The sequence below is a fragment of the Solenopsis invicta genome, chromosome 14 (assembly GCF_016802725.1).
Source record: "Solenopsis invicta isolate M01_SB chromosome 14, UNIL_Sinv_3.0, whole genome shotgun sequence".
In the NCBI taxonomy this organism is placed as follows: Eukaryota; Metazoa; Arthropoda; class Insecta; order Hymenoptera; family Formicidae; genus Solenopsis; species Solenopsis invicta.
In genome coordinates, this window is record NC_052677.1 from 3281334 (window position 1) to 3294370 (window position 13037).

The window sequence follows — 13037 nt, forward strand, 5'->3', positions numbered from 1 at the left end:
GTTTCAACCTTTCACATTTCATGTGAAAAACTTCTGAAAGCTTCCTGCAACGTATCAGATAAAATGTTGAGATAAAAATACTTCTAAAATCTCATAATATAAAAATACTTATGAAATCTATCACATGTACTAAAATTCGGCTTCTTCAATTTATAAAATTAAGTACGAGTATGTTAACATATTCAAATAAAAATGTGCTGCTGGCTGACCGAAAATTTATTAAGTCCTTTAAAATTTATAATTAATGATTAGTATAAAAACTAATTATACTCTATATATAATTTTTTATTGTACTTTTCTAAATATAATAAATTCAAAATTTATTTTTGAAGTATTTTAAATTTGAAGTGTACATTACAATTGTAAGTATACTTTGGATTTAAAATACTTTAAAAATAATATTTAAATGTATAATTATATTCACAGGATTACAATCAGAAATATTTCAGAAAGTTTTAAGAAATTTCGTCGAAGAGTAACATTTCAGAAAGATTTCAAAAATTTCCAATAACCTTTCAGCAAGATTACAAGTGCAAGAATCACAAACATTTTAATATCCTAAAGACCTTTCTCAAACGTTGCACAGATAATTTGAAACTTTTCTAAAATGTTTTTTTTCGAGTGACATATTTCTAAAACATTTATGAAAGGTTTCGGTACTCTATGGGTATCTTCATTAACAACATTTACTGAAGATAAGCAACAAATATATACAAATTATTAACGAAAAATGAAACTAAATTATTGAACATTTTTCACAAAAATATCGGTATGTCAACATCAACTTTATATCAATGTTTAATTGTATTTAACTTAATATATAACACATACAGCATTTAACATCCCTATTATGTTACAGAAAAAAATGTGATAAATATTATTATATATACACACATGCACGCACGCACGCACGCACGCACGCACGCACGCACGCACGCACACATATATATTTGTAAAAACTCAATGATACTTTTCTGTTACATCTCAGAGGCATTACAAAGTACTAAATATACTGATTTCATAACGTAACATTACATTGCGAATACATGACAGGAACATCATAGAACTTTTACGTTGCCATATACTTGTAGAACGTAAGAGGAATGTTCAATGTCATACGAGGAGTTGTAAGACTCCTCATATTCAGTTCACAAGAAATATATAAAGATTTGACAGTGCAGAATTACTGTTTCAACTGTCTCCTTTGTATCAATTTTCCGATAGCATCTCGTGTGGATACAGAAACTTTCCGATATCCCGGACTCATTGTTCTGCTTAATTGTATCTTAAATATGAAATAAAAAAATTAAAGATTAAAATATAAGTAAAAAGAAAAGATAATTGTTATATGACGCATGTCTCAAAAAGTGAGCTGTAAAGGCAATAATGGAATTAATGTAAACCAAAAACGTAAATGGTTATTTATAAAAATTCTGTATATAGTTGTGAGTTTATTTACGTGTACGCATATGTGTATGTGTATACACGCGTGAACATAATTAGCGAGACAGATTTAGCAAACATTTATCAAACTATACCTAATTTATAAGAGATGAAACAACAAACGTATCTGGAACGAACTCCTCTCCTTCATCAACAGTGACATCTGATCCGTTACTACTTTGGACTCTCCAGTACGGCATTAAATAACATTTTGCCTTAACATCATTCAATGACGCTATCGCTAAATCGTTAGACAATGCAGAACACAAGACAGTTTCTAATGCGGATGATGGAACAGCAACATACAAGTCTTCGACAATTTGAAATTTGTTGAATATCAAATAATAGATGTCATCAATTTCAACAATATTGCGTACAACGCACATAGAACGATTATTTAACATGATGCATCTATCGCTTAAAGAATCAACGTTAATGAAGAATTTCTCAGTCTGTAGTTTTTTATACTGGACACAGTGTGAGGATAATTGTGCAGGTAATAAAGGACCGTTAACGTGCCTTTTGAAGACTTTAATTGCATTGGCAATTCGAGGTTTAAATTCTTCCTTCTTCTCTCTTTCTGCTTGTCTGAGGGCAAACTGTTGCAAAGATTGATTGGGCTTCCTGTAAACTGTTCTAAAGAACGTCATATTGTTTTCGTAAGAAAATGCCGAAAATGTGTCAAGTGGACCCAGGCGTTCAGCATCTTGTGCTAAGTGCAGCAATGCATGCACATTGTACGATAGAAAAGTTAGCTTATAAAAGCGTGAACAGGTCTCGACGAATTTTTCTAATGCAAGCTTTGCAAAGTTTATCATAGTTGGTAAGAGTGTAGAAGAACATAGTGCACGAATAGCTGCGTGTAAAAGCAAGAAGTGCTTGTAACCTTGGTCATCCATAATTTCTTGCAAAGCTACGGGTCCAGTATATAAAATGAACTGACGACCTTCCGTTGCTTTAAAGTCTTTGTAATCAGACAATGATCTCGGTTTTCTTGAAAATTCTCGCGGGCAATATTGCGCAATACATTCGAGTCTTTTTGAAATTTGACTTTGGTTTCGACCGGACAATTTCATTTTTTTTCCATACTTGCCAGTGACCCATACTATCAATAACTTTTTGGCGACACCAATGCATTCAAATGCATGTACTCAACGGGCACTTGTGATACTAAACCAAGGAGTAAACGAGATAAGGGGCCCTTATGATGATCATCATCGACAAGGCGTGCGTATTCATTATCGGTTCGAATGCGATGTTTTATTCCTGTAGAAACCATTTGGCCATTATAAAAAGTACCAATTACTCTGCATTTCGAACATGGATGGCTGGAAGTATGACCAAAATGATTTAATAGCCATGAACGTGCAGGCGCGTCAGCAATAAAAGCCCTCAATGTAACAGGAATTTGTTTTTGAAGGAAAACGATACTATCATTCTCAATGATATGAAGGACGTCTTCAATGAACTCATTAAGGAATTCGTCAATACTTGCAGGTTTTCTTGATCCTTTGTAAATTCCTACAATTTCAGGTTTGCAACATTCAACGTTTGCAACCAAACATTGAATAGGCCAAATTTGCATACTGCCAGATTTATTTAATCTGGCACCATCTGTATTCCAATCGATGTGAAGTATGTCTGGAATTAAGTGAGGTGAAGTTTTCAGTAAAATGCGAGTAAGCGCCTTTTGAAGCCCAATATGAAGATATTTCCCGGGAAAAATATTACGCACTTGAGGACTAACTCGAGGAGTATTCAAAAGCGTTCGCGTATCTCGCGGAAGGTAAGCAAAATGTGAAAGGGTATGCAGTGTTTCTAAAATGATATTTCCTTGCACATGTGTGAGATTTCCCTTAATGAAAGCCAATGCTAAAGATTCTTTAAATGCATGAGCAGATTCCATCGCTTGTAACGGTACGACTTTTCTCGCGGTCGCGGATTGCCGCGTGCCGGTGCCAGGGTCGAGAAAAGAAGGAACTCCGATTTGAAAAGAAATTAACAAAATATTTATTTTAAATCAATATCTCCTCACACTCAATGATACAAAAAAATAAAATTTATTAGGAAGAAAGGAAGTTAACACCTTCGGAAGTCGTGTTCCCCGGAACGTTTGATAACACGCGGAAAGAACTTAAAACTAATTATAATGTACTCGCATAGAGAATACGTAGAAAACTTAAACTAATTTAAGCGCTCGCGGCGTCGATTGAAATCTTAAGTCTAAATGCGAGACGCGGATCTTACAAACTAACGCTCGGAAAATATTACAAGTAACGCGGACTTAATGCTAACGCAACTTAATAACTATCGCTCGCCTGAGGAAGGGGTCAAGATACGCTCGCTTTGTTAGGAGGGCGCTTGTTCGGACGGAACGCTCGGGACGGAGGATATCCAAGGAAAATCCGGCGAGGAAGTTGTAACTCCGGGTAAATGCGTCGTCGCCGACCAAGTGAAATTATTCTAAATCTGCTCTGAAAATAAAACGAAAATTAAGAATCGAAATTATAGGACAGGTAACAGGTAAAGAGACGGGTAACCGAGTACGCCCGGTATCAGGAAGCCGAGAGCGCCCGGCGCAGGAGTGCGGTACGGAATAACCGAGTACGCCCGGTATCAGGGGGCCGTAAACGGCCAGTGTCAGGAAGCCGAGAACGCCCGGCACAGGAGTGCGGATAACCGAGAACGCCCGGTGTCAGGGGTTTTCAGGAAACCGAGTACACCCGGTATAAGGAAGCCGAGAACACCCAGCCAAGGAGCTCCGAGTACTCCCAAAGTGTCGGTACCGGTGATTTGGAACCGACTGGTTGCTCCTTCCTGGTGTGGCTCCGTATTTATACCCTCCAGCCGCCCACGCAGTCGGAACCACGTGTTTACCCCACTTTTCGGCGTGTACCTACGCGCACGTGCCCGCGCGATGCTACGTGTGACGTCACGCGACCGGGCGCAAGAGCGAGCGAGATGGAGGACGGAACCGACGTCACGTGGCCGCGCGTGCGAGTGAGCGAGACGGAGAGTACTGACGTCACGTGATCGGGTGTGCGAGTAAAAGGGACGGAACGATATGTTATAATCCGGCGTGCGAGCGAGAAAGAGATATAATTTACCTGCGTAACGATGCTATCGTTACACGCTTCTTCTTTGTTACAACGCTTTACAAGAATAGAGCTGGTATTATCAGGATCGATTGAAACATTATCGACTTCAACCAATGCAGAAACCAAAGTAGACGGTTCAGAGCAAGGTTCACTCATGACAGATATTGTCAATTCATGACAACTTTTAAAATCAGGAGACAACGCTCTGTCGTTGATGTTACGATCGCACGTAATCTGTATTGCTTTACTTTTCGAGTGCATATTGATATTCATTGTATCACTTTGCCGTAACTGTTGCAGTAAATTGATGCGTTGGCGTGATGTTAATTTGTACCATTGGTTTCCGGCCTTTAAAATGTTGCGACTGTGGTCTATTTTTGTAAGGATTCATGTTTCCGTTAATGAGTCTGGCAATATAAGAAAATTTTAAGAAAATAAATTAAAACTCGCAATAAAATTAAATTACAAAATACATAGATTCAATAACAATATCTTCACTTTAAAAAAATCAATGGTTGCAGAGAGCAGAATATTAGAAGATTTGAACATAAACTTGACTAATTTTTGTAACTTTTAAATGAGAAATAAATTAAAGGATTAAATTGTAATTTATAAAAATACACAATATTTCTAACTATGAAAAAAACCGAAATCCACATAAAAACTGAATATTGAACTGAAATATTGAACTTAATACAATTGAAGTAAAGAAGGTTGACAATAAAAACAGAAATGACCAAGAAAAGCTAGACCAAAATTGAATCTAAGGTACTAAAGTGGCGAAATAAAATCTAAAATTGTATTTAAAACAAGTATATAAAATAAAAAAATGAATAAACGTCAATAAAATCTATAATTATATCAATTTTTTCAATATACTTATATCAATTAATTTGATTGTATATAATTATAATCGCATTCTAATATCGCATAAAATAATTAAATATTATGCAAGCATCAAAAGTGTACAAAGATATTAGACACAAGTTGCTTGATGCTTGTAATAGTTAATCTTAAAAACGTGACGTTCGTCAAAGCAGTGATATATATGTAATCTGACAGATAAAATGTTTTAATATTATTGACAGAAAATTATTAACAGGTTTTATTTTATACTAACATGAGATGTTTTGTACTGTGAATAAAGTTCACCTACAGTTGACATTGCCTGCGTTCCGATATACACTGCCAGTACTGAAAATCTATAGTTCATGTAACGTATACTATAAATTTTCAGTACATGAAGCTGAAGCTGGCAGCCAGACCTAGCAGTCAGAAGACGGTAGTCAAGGGCGAATAGGGTGCTGAGTGCCTCCGGAAATAAAAAAAATATTAAAATGCACCTACACCATACGCATATGAATAGAGACATGAAAAAAATCACAGATACTCTCCAAGGGGAGTACAAAACGATGGCAAGGTGATTTGCCCGGGGACGGCACTCATTTTCATTAAAAAAATAAAATATATTTTTAAACAATTCATTTTTATTTTTTTAATGGAAAATGAGTGCCGTCCTCGAGAGGAGCACCGTGCCATCGTTTTGTACTTTTCTTGGAGAGTATCTGTGAACTTTTTCAAGTCCGTACGCGTATGCGTATGACTTAGCTGCTAAATTGTTTATAAACCACTTTTATTTTTTTAATGAAAAATTAGAACCGTCCCCGAGCAAGTCACCTTGCCATCGTTTTGTACTCTCCTTGGAGAGTATCTGTGATTTTTTTCAAGTCCTTACTCATATGCGTACGGTGTAGGTGCATTTTAATATTTTTTAATTCCGAAAGCACTCAGCACCCTATTCGCCCCTGGCTACCGTCTTCTGACTGCTAGGTTTGGCTGCCAACTTCAGCTTCATTTTCAGTACTGATAGTGAATTTTGAAACACAGCCATTGTAAAGTCTTTTTTTTTTTCATCCTACTAATAAGGATGATGAAAAGATAAAGAATGTTCTGTACTGTGGATAATGATCTATTTCAAAATTTTATTACATATATAATAATACTATAAAATGTCTCATTACATACTATAAAGTGAAATAATGATGTAGAAGACTTTTCCGCTTAGGTGCAGCGATTATTAGTGAATACTATATAAAGTAGTTGCATGCCCGGTCATTGGAACGTTAACCTTATAAGAATTTTTCTCTAAAGAAACAACTAAAATAATATGATTATTACGTACTTGATGAGTTTCTCTGTGAAATGTAGACTCGGAACAACGTTCATACAAGCAGATATAATTAGACAGAGCACTTCTTCTGAATTATTGGTTCCCGTCCTCAGAATTATGAGGACGAAACTACCATTACACAAAAGTAATTGAATTTAAAACTCAAAGACAACGTTGTCCCGGCGGCCAATAGTGATGCCGGTAAAAAAAAAGTAACGGGCGAACACGTCCAAATATGTAGGTGGCCAACCAATTCCTATTAGATAGAGCACAAATAAATATTAATCAAATGATTTGTTTGCGTCGCATGCTCCAACATGCTCCAATGCATTAGCGGTAAACGTATTAAAGCACGTTGGAATATATTAATAATAAAATGTAGACCAATCTAGACGAAAATCAAAGTAAACACTTACACTCACGATATTCCACGATATTCTCTACACACACACACACGGTGCACGTACTCATACGTACTGTCACTGTTATGTGATAAAACTATAGACATGCGCATTGCGCTTTTTCATAAGTATAAAGTTCTTTAGGGACTTTAGAATGGCTGACGTTCTCCTGCCTTTCACAATCAGGCGACACATTTGAACGTTAACGCGTCAAAACTGTCACGAATATTAGAGTACAGCATATTTTATGTTTGAAATTCTACAAACGGCTCATTTCGTAATAGATTAAATTTTTATTTATTTACAAACAAGTGTACATAAATACTCTGCAACATTAACCATAGTACGAAAAAAATACAGTAAAAATGTATTAAATAGCAATGAAAATTTATGAAGAAAATAATTATATGTAAAAATAAAGAATTAAATTTAATTTTATATTTTTTTTTATGTCAATATATATTGTTGCTTAATTACTTATGTAATGAGCTGAAGCAATGCAACATCTCAAAACTTTTTTTTTGATTCCGTACTCTATTTTACATGTTAACATTATTTACATTCCAAATGTAAATAATGTCTAATAATTAATAGATCATGGAAAAATACTTACCTGAAATATCTAGATACACCTTTACTGACTGGACTGCCTTCATATGATTCATAAAGACGGTGTAACGATACGCCCCTTCACCGTCCCTGCGCCTCCGTTCCGTCCACCGAACAACAACACCGAGCGTAGCCAGGGACCACGTGCACGCACGACCGAACTTCGACGTGCGACCACGTAGAGTCCCTAGAAGTAGAGAGTCTGGACATTTCGGGGTTCCACGTGATTGGATGCACGTGATTGTGCACCTAAAATGGCAGCACCAATACGGATCCCTGTTTAATCCTCTTTAGCCAATGTGATAACAGCATACAACACGTTCAAGTGCACACAATGATAAACATACACACACATAAAGCTCACGTACATACACCGACATATACATCACCGACATTTTAGGGGCAAATGTCCAGACTCTCTACTTCTAGGGACTCTAACCACGCGGCGACACGCGCGCCGATCGTGGCGTTCCGTAACACTCCCACTCCGGCTCAGCCGACCGAGCGCGCGGATTGGCTTGCTCAGCCGCGCGTTCGGATATATAAGCCGGCAGTGGGAACGCACAAGGCAGATCCGTCCGACTCTCCGACCCGTCCACAGACCGAGCATTCTCGATCGCTTCCTTAAGACGAGCATTCTCGTCGCACTCCAGTATCCTCGACGGGCATTCCCGTCGGTAGCCCGGCCGAGTATCCTCGACCAGTCAACTCAGATATCCTCGACGAGCATTCTCGTCATCATCACCGGCCGAGCATTCTCGACCAATCACGTCCGAGATCCTTGACGAGCATTCTCGACCAATCACGTCCGAGATCCTCGACGAGCATTCTCGTCATTCCCACCGGCCGAGCATTCGCGACCAATCACCGTCGTCCTCGAATACCTTACTGCCAAACCGACGAATCTCGTAACTTAGTCATCGACAGGGCACAAGCAACCTGTCGATCGAGCGCCCCACTTGCACGGGGCGCGCTCGGGCGAATCGCGGCGGCGACCGCGCCGGCAACAACCCGCACTTGCGCACGCGCTTACACCACCGCGCTAGTCACTCCCGCCGCGCCCCGCGACTCACCGATCGTACGGGCGTACAGCCCGCATAGCTCACCGCGTAGTTATCCTACCTCTGTAAATAAATAGTTAAGTTCTGTCGTTTAAATGTAAACCGCGTGAATAAGACCATAGTTTTCTAAAGTCATTCCGCCGCAATCCGATACCGGCGATTGGCTGGACGCCGACGAGCTCTCTTTATCTTTGTTATCTCTTCATTTTTTGGTATCTCCGTATCTTTGTAATCTCTTTATTTTTGATATCTCTTTTATTTTCGTTATCTCTTTTATTTTTCTCTCATATTCATTCTGTCAACTCTTTTGTAATTATTATATCTTTAATAAATCATTCTCTATCTTTTGCTAAGTGAAACCTTGGGTATGATCATTACGGACACCTGACCAACCGACGAGCCTTATCCGGTCCGATCCCGAAGTTCCCGCACCGCACCGAACCGACCGAAACCGCGTACCGTTACAACCTTTCTCAATAACTATTTCACAACTTGCTTCTAGAGCGCTATAATAGTCTTAAAAATTTGGACATTGAATTCCTTAGCTTTGTTACTTTCAAATGAATATCTCATTAAAAATAATGCATCTGCTAATCCTTGTACACTAATACCTAGTTTGACTTTGAAATGAATTTTTAAAACAGCAATATATATAATATGTGAATTATGTGTTAGTAGCTTACCAATAAATCTGTGTGTATCACATGACAATTTCATCTCTAGCAAAGGATAAAAATTAATGTCAATCATTTTATCCAAATTGTAGGTGATGATTTTCGTTAAGTTTATAAAAATCGAAAATTTTCTTAGTAGAATTCATAAACATGTTGACAGCGATTGAAGCCACGTTACATATGGCAACTTCATTAGAACTTGAATATTGAATTACTTCAGTATAGAAACTGCTGCATTCAATTGTGCCCAGATTTTGATGATTTGATTTGCGATTACAATAATCTTTAAAAACTATATATGGTAGTTCTGTTTCAAATTGTATTTGAATAATAAGAAACCTTATCAACTCCCTGGCTTTAAACTTATCTTCGAGAACCTGTCCTTTTTCATATCTAAATATAACAGAGAAGTATAAATAAATATAAATAAATTCTTTTCATAAATTTATATAAGTAGTATAATTTTCAATAATATTCAAAATACATATCAATTACCTGGTATACAAAGCTTCAAATTCATCATCCCAAAACTTCAAATAATCCAGGGCACTGTGGATCATGTGGACACATTAGGTTAGATACATCACCATAAATGTCTTTCATGAATACATCTGGAGTCCACAGACCATAACACATGTTCTCAACTGCTCCTCACCTACAAAATAATTGTTTAAAATATAATTTTTCTGTGTATTTAAGAATCGTGCAAAAGGAAACAACAATAAAAGATAATAACCAATACTCTTTTTAAGATCCAAGAATTCAAAGATATCAGCATATCCCATGTTCTAAATATACAGTAATTGGTCCTTCATTTTTGCTATTTTTGGGACACATTCGCAATGGATGCATTGTACGCTTTTAACATAGACTTTTAACACCAATCCATCTGACACACCTTATGTGCCTCTTATAAGCGTATTCTTTGCCCAAATGCAATGGACGTTGAAACCCACTTTGCCATTATGATGACAAAGAATAGCGAATTGTTCCAATGTATCCAATATTACAACTGTACTGTCACCAAACATTCTTTTGTCAATAAAAATGAGCTGTAAAAAAATATTACTTATTAATAACATGTTATAACTTATTAACACTTAATAAATTTGCTTGTTAGCAAAGGTAAAATCACCTAGCCATTTGTTGTGTAACGACACATGCAGTATTTATTGTCTGTATAGCATGCATGAAATACTGTTTCGACATAAAATTATACATATGTTTCAATAATCTTATCGACATCTTCGCTGTAAATACCTACAGCAACTCGCATTAACATGTGTTATGATCTCTCAACAATTTTTCCATTCAGTTTCAACAAGTTATGACTCTCTCCATCATTTTAAAGGTTAGCATACTATAATTAAAATCTCTATTATATATTATTGTGGAATTCAACTTATCTGTATTACTTTGGATAATTTGATAATATTTACTATTGATTATAGGCAAGGCGTTTATTTTTTTCATGACCGCATACCAGTGAGCGTGATTCTCACTGATACGCGGCCAAAATTAAAGATCTGGTCTCGAGCAGACTTGCCGTGACTTGCCGGTTGCACACACTAATTCAATTCTTTTAAATGGTACTCGTCTCCTAGATGAGATTCGGAGACGTTAGTACCATAACTCCTGGATTGCACACACTAACTACGCACTTATCCTTACCCCACCGCACGTCAAAACGTGAGCTTAATCGACTCGATCATTATTACACCATAATAGACTTGTCCACGCCAGCCAGGCAGCCAGCCAATCGGCATCGCGGAAAGCGGTCAACCGCGATAAATGCGACCAAAAACGCACTTCACGAATTTTCACCAACTTTTAAATATAGAAAACTTTTTAATATAGGATACATCATGATAAATGCGACCAAAAACGCACTTCACAGATTTTTACCAACTTTTTAATATAAGATTTATTTAGGATATCTCAATATAATAAAACTACTGCATGATAGCTTGTTGACGAAAAATTGTCGTCAAAATAAACAAATATTGTCATGTCACCAAATTGTCGATAATAAGCTGCAATTTAAAATCTTTAACAATATTCATCAAATATTCTACTTATTGTATTAAACTTTTGATATCATACATGCCATCATTTTGCTAACATATTGCTGTTATTATGACATACAAATGCAAGCTCAGGACGAGCCGACAGTTTGCTGTCAACATGATATGTTATTATTAATAAACGTTTGCTCTTAACATTTCATTAAGTGATGTTATGTTTTTGTTCTCTTGTTGCTGACTCAGTTTTCGTTAAATTCTGTAACCAGCAAATTGCCGGCAAATTCACAACAATGCAATGCATTAATTTGCTCGATGTGCTAAATCTAGCTTGGTTATCTGTGTAGTATAATAAATATTACAAAGTAAAAATTGACAAATGTTTGTAGCGTATATATGTCCAATACTTACTACATTTAGTTCGTCTTAAATTTTGTGCATGTGTTTCTCTAAATAATGTATTTATTGCTGCAATGTTTGGTCCGCCTTGATCACAAACTGTTATGATTGTCATTTCATCTTATGTATAATGTTAATTTTATATTTAGTCTTGCGCGTTTAATATATATCTGCTTCACATGGTAAGTTTTTGTAAGTTTTATTTGACATTTTAGCTTATTAGTCATTGTAGTGTTACATATTATTTGTTGGTCACCCTTTAGAATTTCAATTTTATTCGGTTAACCACCTGATTGTGACTCATTAAGATCTTTGACCACACCATGTGAAGTGGAGGTTTTTTGACTTCGATTTTATTTACTAAAGATAACTCAAAACAGAGTCAAAACGTCGTGAATTCATTTTGAATAAACTGAAAAATATACGCACTAACATCAGCGTCTTGACTCTTATTAACCTCTTCTTTCAATTCAATTAATATTTTCTATTGAATCTTGAACGATTACATTCGTCAGAGTGTTGTTCAACAGATTCTAGACTCAAAGTAATGAAACATTTATTATTTAGGACGTGATTTATAAAAATCTAATGCACTTCATAATTAGTGGAAAAAAAAAGGTGGTTATAATATGGTATTCCTAAAAATAATTTAAAAAAATTGGTTTAGTTAAAAAAAACACAGTACTGTAAGTGAACAATTGGCTCACCCGGTATAAGTTTCAAATCGGCTGCCATTGCGGTGACGTTGTCAGCGGATTTCTGCCTACGTATTGCTTGCATGATTGGCTGCGCGGGTCATGCGACCTTCTATCGCGTGCCCCAATTGGTTTCGCGAACCACGTGATATATATACCGTCATGCGATTGACCCTGTGAGGCTCACTAGCGCGCCCCTGCGGTCTCTCTCGTGGGTGTATCATCGCAAGCGTTAGACTCGTCGAAGCTCTCTTCAAATGCGGTATGGCCGCCATGTTTCTATATTTAGTCACGACCGGTGAATAAAGTTCGGTTCTGCCATTGTATTCTTGGTGCGCAGTTAATTCCTGTTACTCTCCTTTCCGTCGGTATTTCCGGCTCCTGACACACGAGGGACCGTGTCGAGATATTTCCTTTCCTAGTATTTTCCGGCTCGCACGTTCTCTTCTCCTTTGTGAGGCGGAAT

The 13037-nt window shown here is 36.8% G+C and overlaps 1 pseudogene; it reads right to left on the minus strand.

Moving 5' to 3' along the window:
* Nucleotides 1-8611: 8611 nt before the first annotated feature.
* Nucleotides 8612-10815, minus strand: LOC105199759 (annotated as a pseudogene).
* Nucleotides 10816-13037: the final 2222 nt, after the last annotated feature.